The 14141-nt window shown below is 55.4% G+C and overlaps 2 protein-coding genes across 6 annotated transcripts in view; one reads left to right on the top strand and one right to left on the bottom strand.

The window, feature by feature from the left end:
• DAP3 (death associated protein 3) overlaps window positions 1-10440 on the bottom strand; it is a 31095-nt gene extending 20655 nt beyond the window's left edge. For both annotated transcript variants that reach the window (XM_045086809.1, XM_045086808.1), the window contains exon 1: window positions 10292-10440. The gene's annotated coding sequence lies outside the window, so the exon portion shown is untranslated. The remainder of the gene's footprint in view (window positions 1-10291) is intronic.
• Window positions 10441-10797: 357 nt separating this feature from the next.
• The window catches only part of ASH1L (ASH1 like histone lysine methyltransferase), a 183478-nt gene continuing 180134 nt past the window's right edge, over window positions 10798-14141 (top strand). For 2 of the 4 annotated variants that reach the window (XM_045086803.1, XM_045086806.1), the window contains exon 1: window positions 11178-11462. The gene's annotated coding sequence lies outside the window, so the exon portion shown is untranslated. Of the gene's footprint in view, window positions 10875-11177; window positions 11463-14141 lie in introns of those variants that run through there. The other 2 variants (XM_045086805.1, XM_045086802.1) reach the window with 2 other exon arrangements.

Genomic DNA, 14141 nt, shown 5'->3' on the forward strand with positions numbered 1-14141 from the left:
AGCAGCAATATTCCCAAGAGCCACAATGTGGAAAGAACGCTAACGTCCATCGCCGATGAATGGACAGAGCAGGTCGGTGCAGCCGTACCACGGGGCATTATCTAGTCCTAACGCCAGGCGAAGCTCTGATACATGCTGCAACATGGGTGAATCTTCACATGAAGAAAAAGGCTGTCAGAAAAGACCACCTATAGGAGAATTCTAATGATCCGAAATGTGCACCATAGGTAAATCTGTCAAGACAATAAATTAGATTAGTGGTTGGGAGAGGGGAGAATGGATTTCTCTTTGGGGTCACTGGAATGTTCTAACATTAGGTAGCGATAGTGATTATGCAGCTCTGTGAATGTACTAAAAACCCACTGAATTGTATACTTCAAAAATACTGAATTTTATGGTTTGTGAATCTTAATAAAGCCATTAGTAAAAAATGTGCCGTGTAGCCATATTAAAACAACAGTGACAACAGAGACTGCCATGATGAGTTTGGTCCTGATTACTATACGAGCTGTAGACATCACATGCTTTGGGTCATCTTCTCATCACAGCGTTGTCTGGAAGCACTGTGCCAGCTGTCGCTGTGAAACAGGCCACCCCAAAACTCAGCAGCTTCAAACAATATCTTGTTGTTAGTGCTCACGAGTGTGCAGCTCCGGGCTGGTTAGTTCTGTTCTGGATCAGGTCGGGCTGTCTCATGTTGGCAAGGTCAGCCTTAGCCGGTAGGACAAACTCGACTCCACACGGTCTCTCATCCCGTGGCAGCGTGGCCTGACATGTCACAGCGGAGGCAAAGGTCCTGGAGAGCTAAAGCCCTGAAGACCTCGTCAAACCTGGCTAAGATCCAGCAGGGGTTACGTCCCACTGCAGCCCATTAGCCCATCATAGTGTCAGGGGTGGGGAAGAAGCCGACTTGACCTCTCTATGGAAGGAGCTAGAAAATAAAAAATTTTCTGACCCATGGAAACCACTGTGACTGCTGTGCATAAACATGGTCGTTGAACTCGAGAGCCTACAGCCTTATGATACTCTGTCCTTCGTCACTGATCTGTGCGGCTATTTGTGATGCTGACTGTAACAAAGTGTTAAAATCCATTTTATTAATGTTGAACCTTACTTCAGTTTGTAGGTGTCTTCTTTCACGTAATGAAAGTGTTTGTAAGTACACAGTTTTTAATATTTAGTTATACAGTTAACCAGTGAGAACTAGAAGTTGTTTTGATAAAATTCTAAATCAGAAATTACGGAACATTCGGGGCGCCTGGGTGGCTCAGTGGGTTAAGCCTCTGCCTTCGGCTCAGGTCATGATCTCGGGGTCCTGGGATCGAGTCCCGCATCTGGCTCTCTGCTCAGTGGGAAAGCCTGCTTCCCCCTCTCTCTCTGCCTGCCTCTCTGCCTACTGGTGATCTCTGTCAAATAAATAAATAAAATCTTAAAAAAAAAAGAATTATGGAACATTTTCTCACATCATACACAAAAAATAAACTCAAAATGGATTAAAGACCTAACTGTGACACCCGAAACCTAGAAATTCTAGAAGGAAGCACAGGCGGTAAGGTCTCTGACTTGGGCCATAGCAACATATTTCTAGATTTGTCTCCTAAGGCAAGAAAAACAAAAGCAAAAATAAACTGTTGGGACGATACCCAAATAAACAGCTTCTGCCCAGCAGAGGAAACAATCAACAAAACTAAAAGACAACCTACTAAATTGAAGATATTTGCAAATAACATATCCAATAAAAGATTGGAAAGATTCAGATTTCGGGATCTGAAATATATAAAGTTCTATAGCTGAACACAAACAAAAAACCCAATCTATCAAAAATAGGCAGAAGACACGAACAGACATTTCTCTAGAGAAGACCTCCAGGTGGCCAACAGACACATGAAAACACGCTCAGCATCGCTCCGCATCCGGGAAACGCAAATCAGAACCACAAGGACCGGCCACCTCACACCTGCCGGCATGGCCAAAACCAAAACCAAAACCGCACGGACCAGCGACCAGCAAGCGCTGGCGAGGCCGCGGGCAGAGGGAGCCCCGTGCACTGCCGCTGGGAAGGCCGGCGAGCGCAGCTACACGAATAAAAATGCGGAGCGCGGGAAGGGAACTCAGCCCTCAGAACGACCAAAGCTTGCCATTTGCAATGACTTGGATGGATCTAGAAAGTATGATGCTAAGGGAAATAAATCAGAGAAAGACAAAGACCACATGATCTCATTCGTATGTGGAATTTAAGAAACAAACAAACGAACAAAGAAAAGGAAGAGACAAATGAAAAAAACAGACTCTTCACTCCAGGGAACACACTGCGGGTCACGAGGGGATGCGGGGACACACGTGGAGGGGACGGAGAGTCCGCTCACGTGACGAGCACTGACGACCTTACGGAAGTTAACTCTGCTAGAGTCCGAAAACAACTATGACACCTAGTTGCAGTTTCTTAACAGTTTCAGCATCGAATGAAATTTAGCTTTTACTTTGTGCACACAATATTACAAATCTTGAGCCACACAAATAGTTGCAAGTGGTAACCTTCTGTAGCACTTTTAATTTCTATCTTAAAAAGACTTCAGTAGACCGGCAGGAGGACTGCAAAGGTGCCCCGGCTGTGAGCAACCGTGTGTGGACCGGGGTCTTTGTTCCGGGCAGGTCTCGGCAGTGGAGCTCAGACATTCTGTCCACCCTGCCGGGGACAGGTGTGTGGCCCTCCGGGCTCTGCGGGGCCGTTTCTCGAGCCCCGGCGGCGTGGAGTCCGCGTCCTCCCGCAGGGCCCTGGGATTCCGGGAGCGGCCCCCGAGCGTCGGCTTCCGCTCACCGCCCCTAACGACACAGGCACCCTGTCCTCGGGAGCCCGCAGCCAGGCCCTGCCCTCTCCTCTCCAGCTGCGGGAGTCCTGGCTGCGCCCCCTTTCCGGGGAAGGCTGCTTCGTCCCCACGGAAAATCTGTTGGACAGTGTGGCACCTTCAGGAACTCTGAGCTCCGCCTTCCGGAGCACCTGCTGCTTCACCGGCCACTTCTGGGTCACGGACACGGCTTCTTTCCCGACACCGTGCTGAACCCACCCCTGCCTGCTCCAGACCAGACTTTGTCTGAAAGGGACATGGTGGCCACCAGGACACTCGGCCCAGACCCCTCCGACTCAGGACTGGACTTCGACCAAAGGGGACATGGTGACCATTGGGACGTTCGGCCTGGACTGCTTGGACCCTGGACTGGACTTTGGCCGAAGGGGACACGGTGGCCTCGGGGACACTCAGCCCGGACCGCTCCAACGTTCCCCGCACTAGCGACGTCCAGCCAGCTTTCTCCTCGTCCCGGGCGCTCACTGGAACCGCACGCGCCGTTCCCTCCAACGGCTTCTCCTTCGCGTTCACAGCTCGGCTGACCCCTGGCGCCCGAGGCCCAGGCTCTCGGGGTGTCGGGTCCGGACACGCCTGCCTCGCCGAGCTTCACCCCTGCTCGCTTCTGACTTCCAGCGTCGGACGCGCGACTCTTCCTTTCGTCCGAGCACGTCGAGGCCGTCGTCAGGTTATGAACTGGCCTCGTGTCCACACCGCGGCGTCTCTGGGACGAGGGAGGCCCGCGGGGAGGGAGATGGAGGAACGGCCGTGGGCGGAGCCGTCCCACGCGCGGCCGTAGGTCTGCCGGCGCGTGGGGGCAGCCTGCGGGGGCCCAGGGACGCCGGTGCCATCCACGACCGCTCGGCACAGATCCCCACGAAAATCAGACAATGAACGATTTTAGATCCTGTGAGAGTCACCGGAGCGTGACAGAGACAGGAAGAGCAGCTGCTGTCGGAACACGGGCGCCGACACACGGGGGCCCAGAACCTTCCATTTGTGAAAACCCAACAGCGGCCGCGCGCCCCGCGGCCAGCACCGCGAGGCGAGGTCCGCCCATAATTAAAACGTTTGATGCCCAGACTATTTCTCAGACTGATTAAATCACAGTCTCTTGCAGGGAGACTTAAGGCACTGGCAGTTTTCAAAGTCCTCCAGCTGATTCCCATGTGCAGCTAAGAATGAGAACTTGTGCGCGATGATGACGGTAAAGGGAATTTCAACTGAATTAACATGGAGTCTTTGGTATGGTTATTCAAACAATTAAACGTTCAGGACCTACTTCCCCAAAAGGCCATAAGGAGACTATCAAATGCTTTACTTTCCTGAAGGCGCGATGAATGTCATGTTGTTATTTTGATTTACCATTCAAGGAATTCAGACAAAAAGGATGTATCACTCTGCCATGACTTACTCTCTACTGAAGCAAGGCTGATGTCCTGGTGATCAGCAATTCTTTTCCTTTTAAGATTTTATTTACTTACTTGAGAGTGAGAGCCAGAGCAACAGAGACAGCGGGAGAACACAAGTGGGGAGGAGAGGCAGAAGCAGGACTTGAGCCCAGGCCCCTGGATCATGACCTGAGCGGGGGGCAGACGCGGACTGACTGAACCCCCCAGGCGCCCCAGCAATTCTTTTTCCACAGCAGTCATTCTCAACTGGGGCAATTTTGCCCCCTTAGAGGACATTTAGAAATTTCTGGACATGGTTTTGGTTGTCAGACTTGGGGGGGTGGTGGTGGCGTCCAGTGAGCGGAGGCCAGAGACTGTGCTGACCGTCCCGTCATGCACACAAGAGTCTCCCACAACAAGTCGCCCAGCCTCCAACGTCAACAGTGAGTACTGAGGCTGAGAAAGAGATTGTTCTAGGAAAAATTTGATTCATGGAAACTACTCTCCTTGCTTTCATAATCTTGGTTCAAAAAACCAGAATTTGTTATGCTGCTTTCTGTAATCCTCATTATATCTACTTCCCCACGTCTGGGCTCTCGAAGTAAAGGCGTCTCCTTGAAACACACTGATGACGACACCTTGGAGCGAGCACAAACTAGGTGTCTCTGCTGCAAACCACCTGCACTCACTGTCCCAGGGCAAGGGAATGAGTGCCGGTGCGATGGGCCGACTCTCCTAATGGAGCAGGCAGAGGGAGGGGACAGGGAGGACCCAGGATTGCGTCTGAGACTGGGGGGACCCTAGATCCTCATCAACAAACTGAACCTGCGAAATTCCCGGACGCGAGACCAGTGAAACATCGCAGAGGCTTCTGAAGGCTTTGCAGAAGGCACGTTACATGAACACGCAGGCCCAGCCGTAACACCCCCCAGCTTCAGGGCCGGGGACACAGCTAGGTTGAGCTCAACCCAAAGGTGCATTTAGCTTAGTGTTCTGAAGTGCGGATGCGCGAAAGGGATGGACAGAAAATAATCTGGTCTATGGTGGTGCTCATGTTGCTGGTAACTTTTTTTTTTGACTTTGATTTGTAATGTTATTAACAATAATTACTAATATTAATATTGTTCATGTAATAAAAACATCCACACTTCAGTAAGGTGTCCATGTTAAAGTTTTTTTTTTTTAATGAGACCTAACCAAAACCTCTTTTACAGTGACATAATGAAAACAGAGATTGTCATGAATGTCAGATTAGTCCCTGCAACATTGTTTCTGACCTTAAGATGGAAAGAATCTAAATATCTGTCACCAGTGGGCAAGCAGCACAGCCCTATGATGCTACACCACAGCCACACCACTGCTTAACAACACAGCCTGGGAGCCCTCTGCACCTGAAGAAGGAAAACCTCCATATGCATTAGGTAGGGGAGAGACAGCACGGAACACTGTGTACAGTTAGCTATCACTCGTGTAAGGGGGGGAGGATATATAGATATAGGGGCGCCTGGGTGGCTCAGTAGGTTAAAGCCTCTGCCTTCGGCTCAGGTCGTGATCCCAGGGTCCTGGGATGGAGCCCCGAGTCGGGCTCTCTGCTCAGCAGGGATCCAGCTTCCTCCTCTCTCTCTGCCTACTTGTGATCTCTGTCAAATAAATAAATAAAATCTTAAAAAAAATTTATATATATATATATATATATATATATATATATACACACACACACAACCTGTTTGTAAAAAGGTCCATATTTTGAAGGATATACAAAAACTGAGAATACTGGTTGCTTTCAGGGGAGGGAATGGGTTCCACTGGGGGCAGGAACAGGGAGGGAGGTGTGCTTTGTACTTTTTGAATCTGGATCAGGCTGCTATCGCCCAAAGAGTAAATTTTACAAACTCAAGTCAACAGACCCTTAGTGAGATCCTTTAAGCTAACACGTAATTTTCTGCAGGAATTACACTTCTGAGGATAGAAAACCCTGCTGCATCAAACTGTTAGAGATTGATGATAAGTAACTAAAAGCAGTGGGTCCTCACCCCAACGCCGCATCTAAACCCACGTCAGGACGGATGAGCCCTTTACACTGCAAGGCAAGTACCCTGCACATAGCATTTCCTACAGGAAAAGACACTGATTTTAGCTCGTACAAGTCTTTTTTTCCTTCTCTCTCAGGCCAAGTTTCCTACCTATAAAACAAGGACACTCCAGCAGGTTTTCCAGATGTTTCCCTCCTCTGGTCATCTAACTTTTACGAAGCTGAGAGCAGTGACAGCACTGACGTATAAAAGAAAGAAAAGGGCGGCGCTGGTCCACACAGAGGAAGGGCATCCGCGTTGATGTTTTCTTTCTTCCAGCGACTCAAGTGCACCGAAGAACAGCCTTGGGCTCCAACGACAGCAACAGCTAACACACCCCCAACACCTTCTGTAAGTCGGGGGCCTCTAAGTACTTTATGTGAATTAACTCACTTTACCTTTACGACAATCCTGTGATGTAGGTAACATCTCCAATTTACAGACACAACAGAGCGGAAGTACGGCAGGACGGTCAGAAGCACGGACTCTCCAATCCACGCGCTGAAATCCTACTTAATAGCTGTGTGACCTCGAGCCTGCTACTTCAGCTCCATGGGGCTGTTTCCTCATTTCTAAAATGGAGATAACTGTGGCACCTAAATCTACTATGTGCCACCGCCACTGAGGCTCTACCCAACTTTTCACAGCTTGGCTTCGTACCTGCGCAGTCCGGGTGTCCATTCGTGCTTCTGCAACAGGCAATCCATCACCCGAAGCGGTGGTTTAAAATCTTGGTAGGACACACACCTCCAAAATTTCGGAGTTCTTCCTTTGTTACATAGGAAATTTAGACTATTGTGCTTAGATAGCATTTCTTCACAACCTATCACATGTAAAGTCAATCATGATGATATTCTAGTTGAATTTTATCTTTAAAAATTTCTTTTAACATTTGAAGCTTTATTTTGGAGTTTGCAGGGAAGACATTCTCCTGCACCCTGTACTGCACTGAGACAGCACCCTAGCAAGGAAGCACCATGAAAAGCGTGTCTAAGTGCTCCTGTTGGAGCAGCCGAGTCTGAAGGCAGCTTAGCTAAGACTGCTGCGGTACGGCAGGACCATGGAGCCCAGCTGTCTATTTACACCTTGAGGCCTGACGCCAGAGGCAGAGCTGCAGGAAAACGCTGGAAATCCAGGCAGCTGCAGGAACGCGGATCACTTTTCTCAGGGCAAACTTTCAGCTGAACCACAGCCTCATTTGGATCAAAGCACAGAGGCACCTGGGTGGCGCAGTTAAGTGTCATGATTTCGGCTCAGCTTGTGATCCCAGGGTTCCAGGATGGAGTCCCACATCTGGCTCCCTGGCTCTCGTGCTCAGCACGGAGCCTGCCTATCCCTCTGCCTCTACTCCACCCCACCTTGTGCTCTCTCAAATCAATCAAATCTTTTTTTTTTTTCTTTAAGATTTTATTTATTTATTTGAAGGAGAGAGAGACCACAAGTAGGCAGAGAGGCAGGCAGAAAGGGGGAAGCAGGCTCCCTGATGAGCAGAGAGCCTGATGCCGGGGCTCCATCCCAGAACCCTGGGACCAACCTGAGCCGAAGGCAGAGGCTTTAACCCACGGAGCCACCCAGTTGCCCCTCAAATCAATCAAATCTTAAAAACAAAACAAACTCTTGAATTAAAGCACAAAACCACAATCCAAGCCAGGTATTCTGGAGCCTACTTAGGCCTTCGCTTCCCTTTCCACAGTTTCCAGCGGCTGCGACAAATTACTAGAAACTTGTGGTATAAAACCACCCAGATCTGTCGCTGGCAGCTCTGTGGTTTAGAAGTCCCTCAGTAAAGTGTACACGCGCAGTCGCGTTCTTTCTGGACGTTCCACCAGAGAACCTGGTTTTCTGACTTCTGCAGATTTAGAGGCTGCTCTTTCATCTTCAAAGCCGGCAACATCCAGTCGTGACTCTTCTGCCCCATCTTCCATCTTTCCACAGTTCCTGTACCTACAGTGGGCCTACCACATAATCCAGGATAATCTCCCTATTTTAAGGTTAGCTGATTAGCAAACTTAATTCCATCTGCGTTCTCAGTTCCCTTTTGCCATGTAATACACACACAGGATCCAGGGGCTGGGCCACAGCCATCTTTGGGAGACTATGATTCTGCCTTCCATACCTTCCTTGGATCAAGGAGTTCAGGTTTCATTCATTCAATGAAGTCATTTTGCTGAGTACTTAATACAGCTTGGGAGGCACTGGGGCTTATACAAAAGAACAGGGTATGATCTTGTGTATACTTAGCGGGCGAGTCCTGAAAGCAAGATGAAGGCTGAGAAAGCAACTTTCTACACAGGTGCAGGGGAATCCATTAAGTGTTTTTTCTCGTAGCACATGTACTTATGCTGGTGATGACAAATTTTTACTGTGAAGATGATGTGGGAAAGTGAAAAAGGTTTGTAGGACAAAGTAAAATCTTTTTTTTTTTTTTTACGATTTCATTTTTTTGAGAGAAAGCACACACAGAAGCGTGAGTGGGTCAGAGGGAGAGGAACGAGCAGACTCAATCCCAGGACCCTGAGATCAAGACCTGAGCCAACAGTCAGACGCTTAAAGGACTGAGCCACCCAAGCACCACACCCAACGTGAAATCTCAAGTTCCTGGACTTCTGGGAGCCTCAGGCTTCTCATCTGTAACCGTGGATTAGGATGATCTATGCTAAAGCGTTAGTTAAGCAGGAACACGTGCTCTCCCCATGCAGCATTCCTCAAATGTTAATTCTCTTTCCCTTCTCAGATTTTAAGTACCTAAGGTTCTTTTAATATTTTCACTACGGCTATAAAAGAATATTCAAGGAGTGTTAGACCTGGTCCCTATCATCAAATTAAATATGTTGGTAGGGGGCGCCTTAGTGGCTCAGTGGGTTAAAGCCTCTCCCTTCTGCTCAGGTCATGATCCAGGGTTCTGGGATCCAGCCCGGCTTCTTCAGGGATCTAGCCGGGATCAAGCTCTCTGCTCAGCGGGGAGCCTGCTTCCCTCTCTGTCTCTGCCTTTCTGTCTACTTGTGATCTGTCTATAATAAATAAGATCTTTAAGGAAAATTAAAATGTTGATAGGGTAACACATTTGCATACAGGATACAATTAAAGAAAGATTAAAGTAAACTTAGATGGGGCCCATGAAAGAGCTGAGACTTAACACATGGTTAGGAAAACCAAATATATATGGGATCATTAAAGCTAAGTTTCTCTTTACGTTCAAAAATACAAACTACGCAAACACAGCCTGACCCATGCATGGAAATGTGGAAAGGGGGTATGTCTACTTGAACTTTAGAGCTTCAGCGGGGCTTTGAGGTCAGTCTAGGACAGGGATTCTCAAGCCGCTCCCTGGATCCCTGCAAGTGCACAGAAGTGAAGGAAATGGAAACCCAAGGAGACAGATCCCTCCGGGAGCTTGACCCTTTGGGGGAAACTGAAACTGCGAGGTTAGGCAGACCCTGGGCTCGGACAGCCCGGAGACCCCCGCACGGCCCCACCAAGAGAAAGTGCGCGTCGGCAGCCGCCGCGGTCGGCCAGGCCTCGGGCCGCGCGACCGTCCGGAGGGCCCGCGGCACCGCACAGCCGCGCTGCCCCGACTGCGAGCGGGAACGCGCTCCGCTCGGCGGAGCGGATCTCACCGACGCGGAGGACCCATTGGCACGGGCCCGAGTTTTACGTCCACTTTTCCGTTCCTTTTTGACGCAGAACGAAGCAAGACAAGGTTCGGAAGGACGCGCCGGGCACGGAAGACCGCGGCCGGCGCGGAGCCGGGAACACGCGGCCTCCGGCCCCGGTGCCCCGAGTCCCGCCCGGAGGCACGCGGGAGCGCTCCAGCGCAGCGGGCGGGCGCCCGGCCGTGAGCTCCGAGCCCCCGGGCTGGGCTGCACCGCGCAAAGCCAGAAGCGCGACCGGCGCGCGGGCTCCCGGCGGGTCCGAGTCCGCCCCGCGGGGCCCGGGAGGAAGCCCCCCCCCGGACAGCCGCCGGCCGCACGGCCCCGCTCCCTACCTGGTGGGCGCTCGGATCCCGCTCCCCGCCCGCGAGCGCCGGACCTTCCCCCGCGACGGTCCCAGGGCCGCGAGCCGCACGCGCCGCCGAGGGCCGCCGCTCCCCGCGCTGCCCGCAGACGCCCGGCGAGCTCGGCCCGCTCGGCAGGAAGCGGCTCAGCGCGCAGCCGCCGCGGCGTCCACCCGCCAGCCGGGGGCGGGGGGAGCCGGGCCGCCCTCGACGCGCCCTCCGCGGCCCGGCGGCCGAGCGCGGAAGCCAGCGTCGGGGGCGCGGCGCGGCGGCCGCGGCGGTGAGTCGTCGCGGGCCCCCGCCCGCCCCTCGCCCGGGCTGCAGCCCTCACGGCGGCCCCGCCGCGGCGCCGGGCCTCCCCCGTCCCGCTCCCGCGGCGGCCGGAATGGAACGGTCCGGCGGGGGGGATTGTGGGAGGCGCACGCGCAAGGGGCGGAGGGCATGTGGGGGGGGCGGCGGCGGCGGCGGCGGCGGCCGTGGCGGCGGTTGGTGGCCGTGGGGGCGGGGAAGGGGGGGAGGCGAGAAGAGGCGGAGGCGGAGGCGGAGGAGGAGGCCGGGGCCCGCGCCGCCGAAGGTACGCGTGAGGGCCCGCGCCCGGCCGTCCTGACAGGGGCCGGGGGGGGGCGGAGGGCCGCGCGGGCGGGCGCCCCCGAGCGAGCGCCGACGGGCCGGCGGGCGCGCCGGGCGGCCGAAGGCGGGGGTCGGGGGCGAGCGAGCGGCGAGCCCGGAGCCCGTCGGGCGCGTGCGGGCGGGCGTGCGCGCTGCGCGGCCCGAGTCGGGGGCGGGGGGGCGCCGCGGGCCGGGCCTGGCGCGAGGTGGGGGGCGGCGGCGCCCTGCGCTCGCGCCCGCCCTCCCTCCCGAGCCGCCGCCGCCGCCGCCGCCGCCGCCGCCGCTCCCGCCGCCATTTTGGGTCCGCTGTGCGGAGGGGCGGCCGATCCCCGCCCGGCGTGCGGGACCGCCTCCCCTCGGTGGCCCTGCGCGGCCGCACGCCCGGCCCTGCTCCCCGCTCGCGGCTCCGCCCGTCCGCGCCCCCGCGGGCCGCCTCCCGACGAGCGGCCGGGAGCCGCCGCCGACCCGGGGCCGCCGAGGAGCCTGCCTGGCGGCCGCCCCCCTTCCCCACTTCCCTGCACTCCCCGCTCGCGCGGCCTCGGCCTCTGACACGGTGAGCAGAGCCGCCCGCGGAGGCTTCGGGCCTAAGTGCTCCGCGCGCGAGGCGAGCCCGGGCGGCCCGGGCGCCCCTGTCACCTCCCGGACCCGGACCTCCGGGAGCGCGGCGGCGGGGTGGGGGAGGGGAGCGAGGCGCGGGGATCCTGGGCGGCCCGGGAAGTCCCTCCCGGCGGGGGGGGGGAAGGGGTGTCCCTGGCGGGCGGGCTCCGGGCTGGGGGAGGGGCGGGAACGTCGGCGGGCGGAGGCGGAGCCGCCCGGGCCCCTGACAGGTTCGCTGGCGCGCGGCGGCGGCGCGGCGGGAGCATCCCCCGGCCCCGGGGGCAGCGGCGGGGTGGGGGGGGGGGCGGGGGGGGGGGCCGGGTCCGGCGCGCGCGGTGCGGCCCGGGGTGCGAGGGGAGCGGGTGTCCTGGGGAGTTCGGACGGGGACGGCGCGTGTGGCCGTGAGCTGTCGCGGTGCGGGTGCGGGCGCGCGGGCCCGGGAAGTGCTCCGGGAGAGTTGGCGGGGTCCGAGCAAGTGTGCGGGAGTTCCCCGAGCGCCGCGCCGCGTCCCGGAGCCGGCCGCCCGCTCCGCCCCGCCGGCCGTGCCCGCGCCCTGCGCCGCCTGGGAGCGCCCGCTGCTGCCGGCGCGGGGGAGCCATGGCGGTGGCGCGGTCGGCGCGGGTCTGTGCGCGGCCGGGGACGGGGCGCTCGTCCCGGCCGGTCGTGCGGGTGGGAGCCGTCCTCGGGCGGCGGCCGGTCGGGCCAGCGCGAGCCCCGACGGGCGGGGAGGCACGGGCGGCCTTCCTGCGGCCGGGTCGGGGCCGGCGCCGGGCCGGGAGGCTGCTCGCGACGGCGCCGCTGCGGGGTGGTCCTGCGCCCGTGCGCGCGGTGCGGGGCCCGCCTTCCCCCGGCGCGGAGCGGGGAGTGGAGGCCGAACGACATCCTTTCCCCAAGGTCACGCCGAGTGGGTGGCCACGCTGAGGCCGTGCCCGAGTGCGGTGCCTGCTTGTCCGGCGGTGCGTTCTCCGCACGCCCGGGCCCCGCAGGGTGTCCCGCACCGTCGGGCTTCCCGGGGAGCCGGGGGCGCGGGCGCCTGGCCGGCGCGGCTGCCGGGGCTGAGCCGTGTCTCACGTGTGCACGACCCTGGGCCGGCCCTGCAGGGTGGCCTGGAGGAAACGCGTCCACTCCGGGTTAGTGTTGCTGCCGGAGGAGTCGGGCCCTGACGCTCCGCGCGTGTGGTCGCGTGTGGTGCGGGGAGCAGGTCTGCCCGGCTCCGGCCGGCCCTGCGGCCGCTGGAGGACTGCTGGCCGCCTCTCTCGGAGTCTGTGGGCGGGAGGACCTTCTCCCCTTCGTCCCTCAGATGGATTTACGGAGTTTACGGAGCAGGTACTCAGCGAGTGGTCCCTGCCGTGGGGGGAGAATAATCGAGGTGACCCTGTGGACACAACCTGGGTGCCTCTGAGGGGACTTGCCGTGGCCGTGGTAGGTTAAGGCCAGCGACCAGGACGAGTCAGTGTTGGGATCGAAACTAAAACTTTCCTAAAAAGTCTGTTGAGTGTGGAGGGAATTTACTCTCCGGGGCAGGTTTACACGGAAGCATGCAAGTCTGTTTGTCCCTGGGAAAGCAGGCAGGTCTGGGGCACACGGCGCCTCCTCCTGCATCTTCTGGTGACATTTATGACTATACTGTTTTGGGGATCTGGTCATTGTTGCTGGACATTCCTGTGGATATTGGAACTTTTTGGCCCGGCTGAAGGAGTTCTCTAAAGACTGATTTTGCAGTAAGGATCCCGTCAGTGACTATGAGGGGGAAATGCTTGAAGGAAGACCGCATAACGGTGCATCTCTGGAAAACTGAGTAGTTTTGATATGCTAGATTAGTAGTTCTTAAAGTTTTTTGGGGTCACTTATCCTTCTGAGACTCTGATGACAGGTCCTCACTGATAAACGAGCTTTAACACAGTCACACAAATGATGCAGACGGTTTCAGGAACTGAAATTGTGATGAAGTAGAACCTTTTCATATTTAGGTCTCATTTGAAAGCCTTTTAAAATACATGGAGCTTTGTTTGGAGATGAAGATGTTGGTATGAGTTTTAGGTGAAAAAGATTCTGTGACAGTTTTTGGTGTGCTGAGAGTGAGGAGAACTTTAAGGTCGTGTCTTTTACTCTTTTTATAAACTCGATTTTGCAATGTTAATACAGGATTCTGAGTTAGGTGGTAAGAAAACATATTGCTCAGATATTTATGGCTTTATTCTTTTTCCTTTTTATTCTTAAACTCCTCTTTCTGGTTTTGCATTGGGATTCAAGCTTCCGAAGCTCATTTACTGGATTTGTGTTATGTGTAACAAACTTTATCAATTGAATTCTGTGCAGGAGACACACAGATGAGTAATATATGGGCTCTGTCCTTGGACAGATTCTAATCCACTTGAAGCTGAGGATTCTGTGATGGGGTTGGTTTTCAGAAGGGCAAGAAGGAGGGAAGAATATTCCTAGAAGTTGAGGTTTCATGACTTAACTGCAGAGTTTTTGCGGTTATTAATTCTTAGGAAGCTATGAAGTCTTCCCACTCTGTATGCAACTTTGTAACTATGAAATGTGTTTTGGTGTCATCTGGTGTTTTTGAAAAGGAGGCATACTTTGGTTGCCTTCCTTGTCTTGTTCTCAGTGTATTTATGTAGTGAGTTTG

This window comes from Mustela putorius, unplaced genomic scaffold, assembly GCF_011764305.1.
Source record: "Mustela putorius furo isolate JIRA1106 unplaced genomic scaffold, ASM1176430v1.1 tig00000997_pilon_pilon_pilon, whole genome shotgun sequence".
Taxonomy (NCBI): Eukaryota; Metazoa; Chordata; class Mammalia; order Carnivora; family Mustelidae; genus Mustela; species Mustela putorius.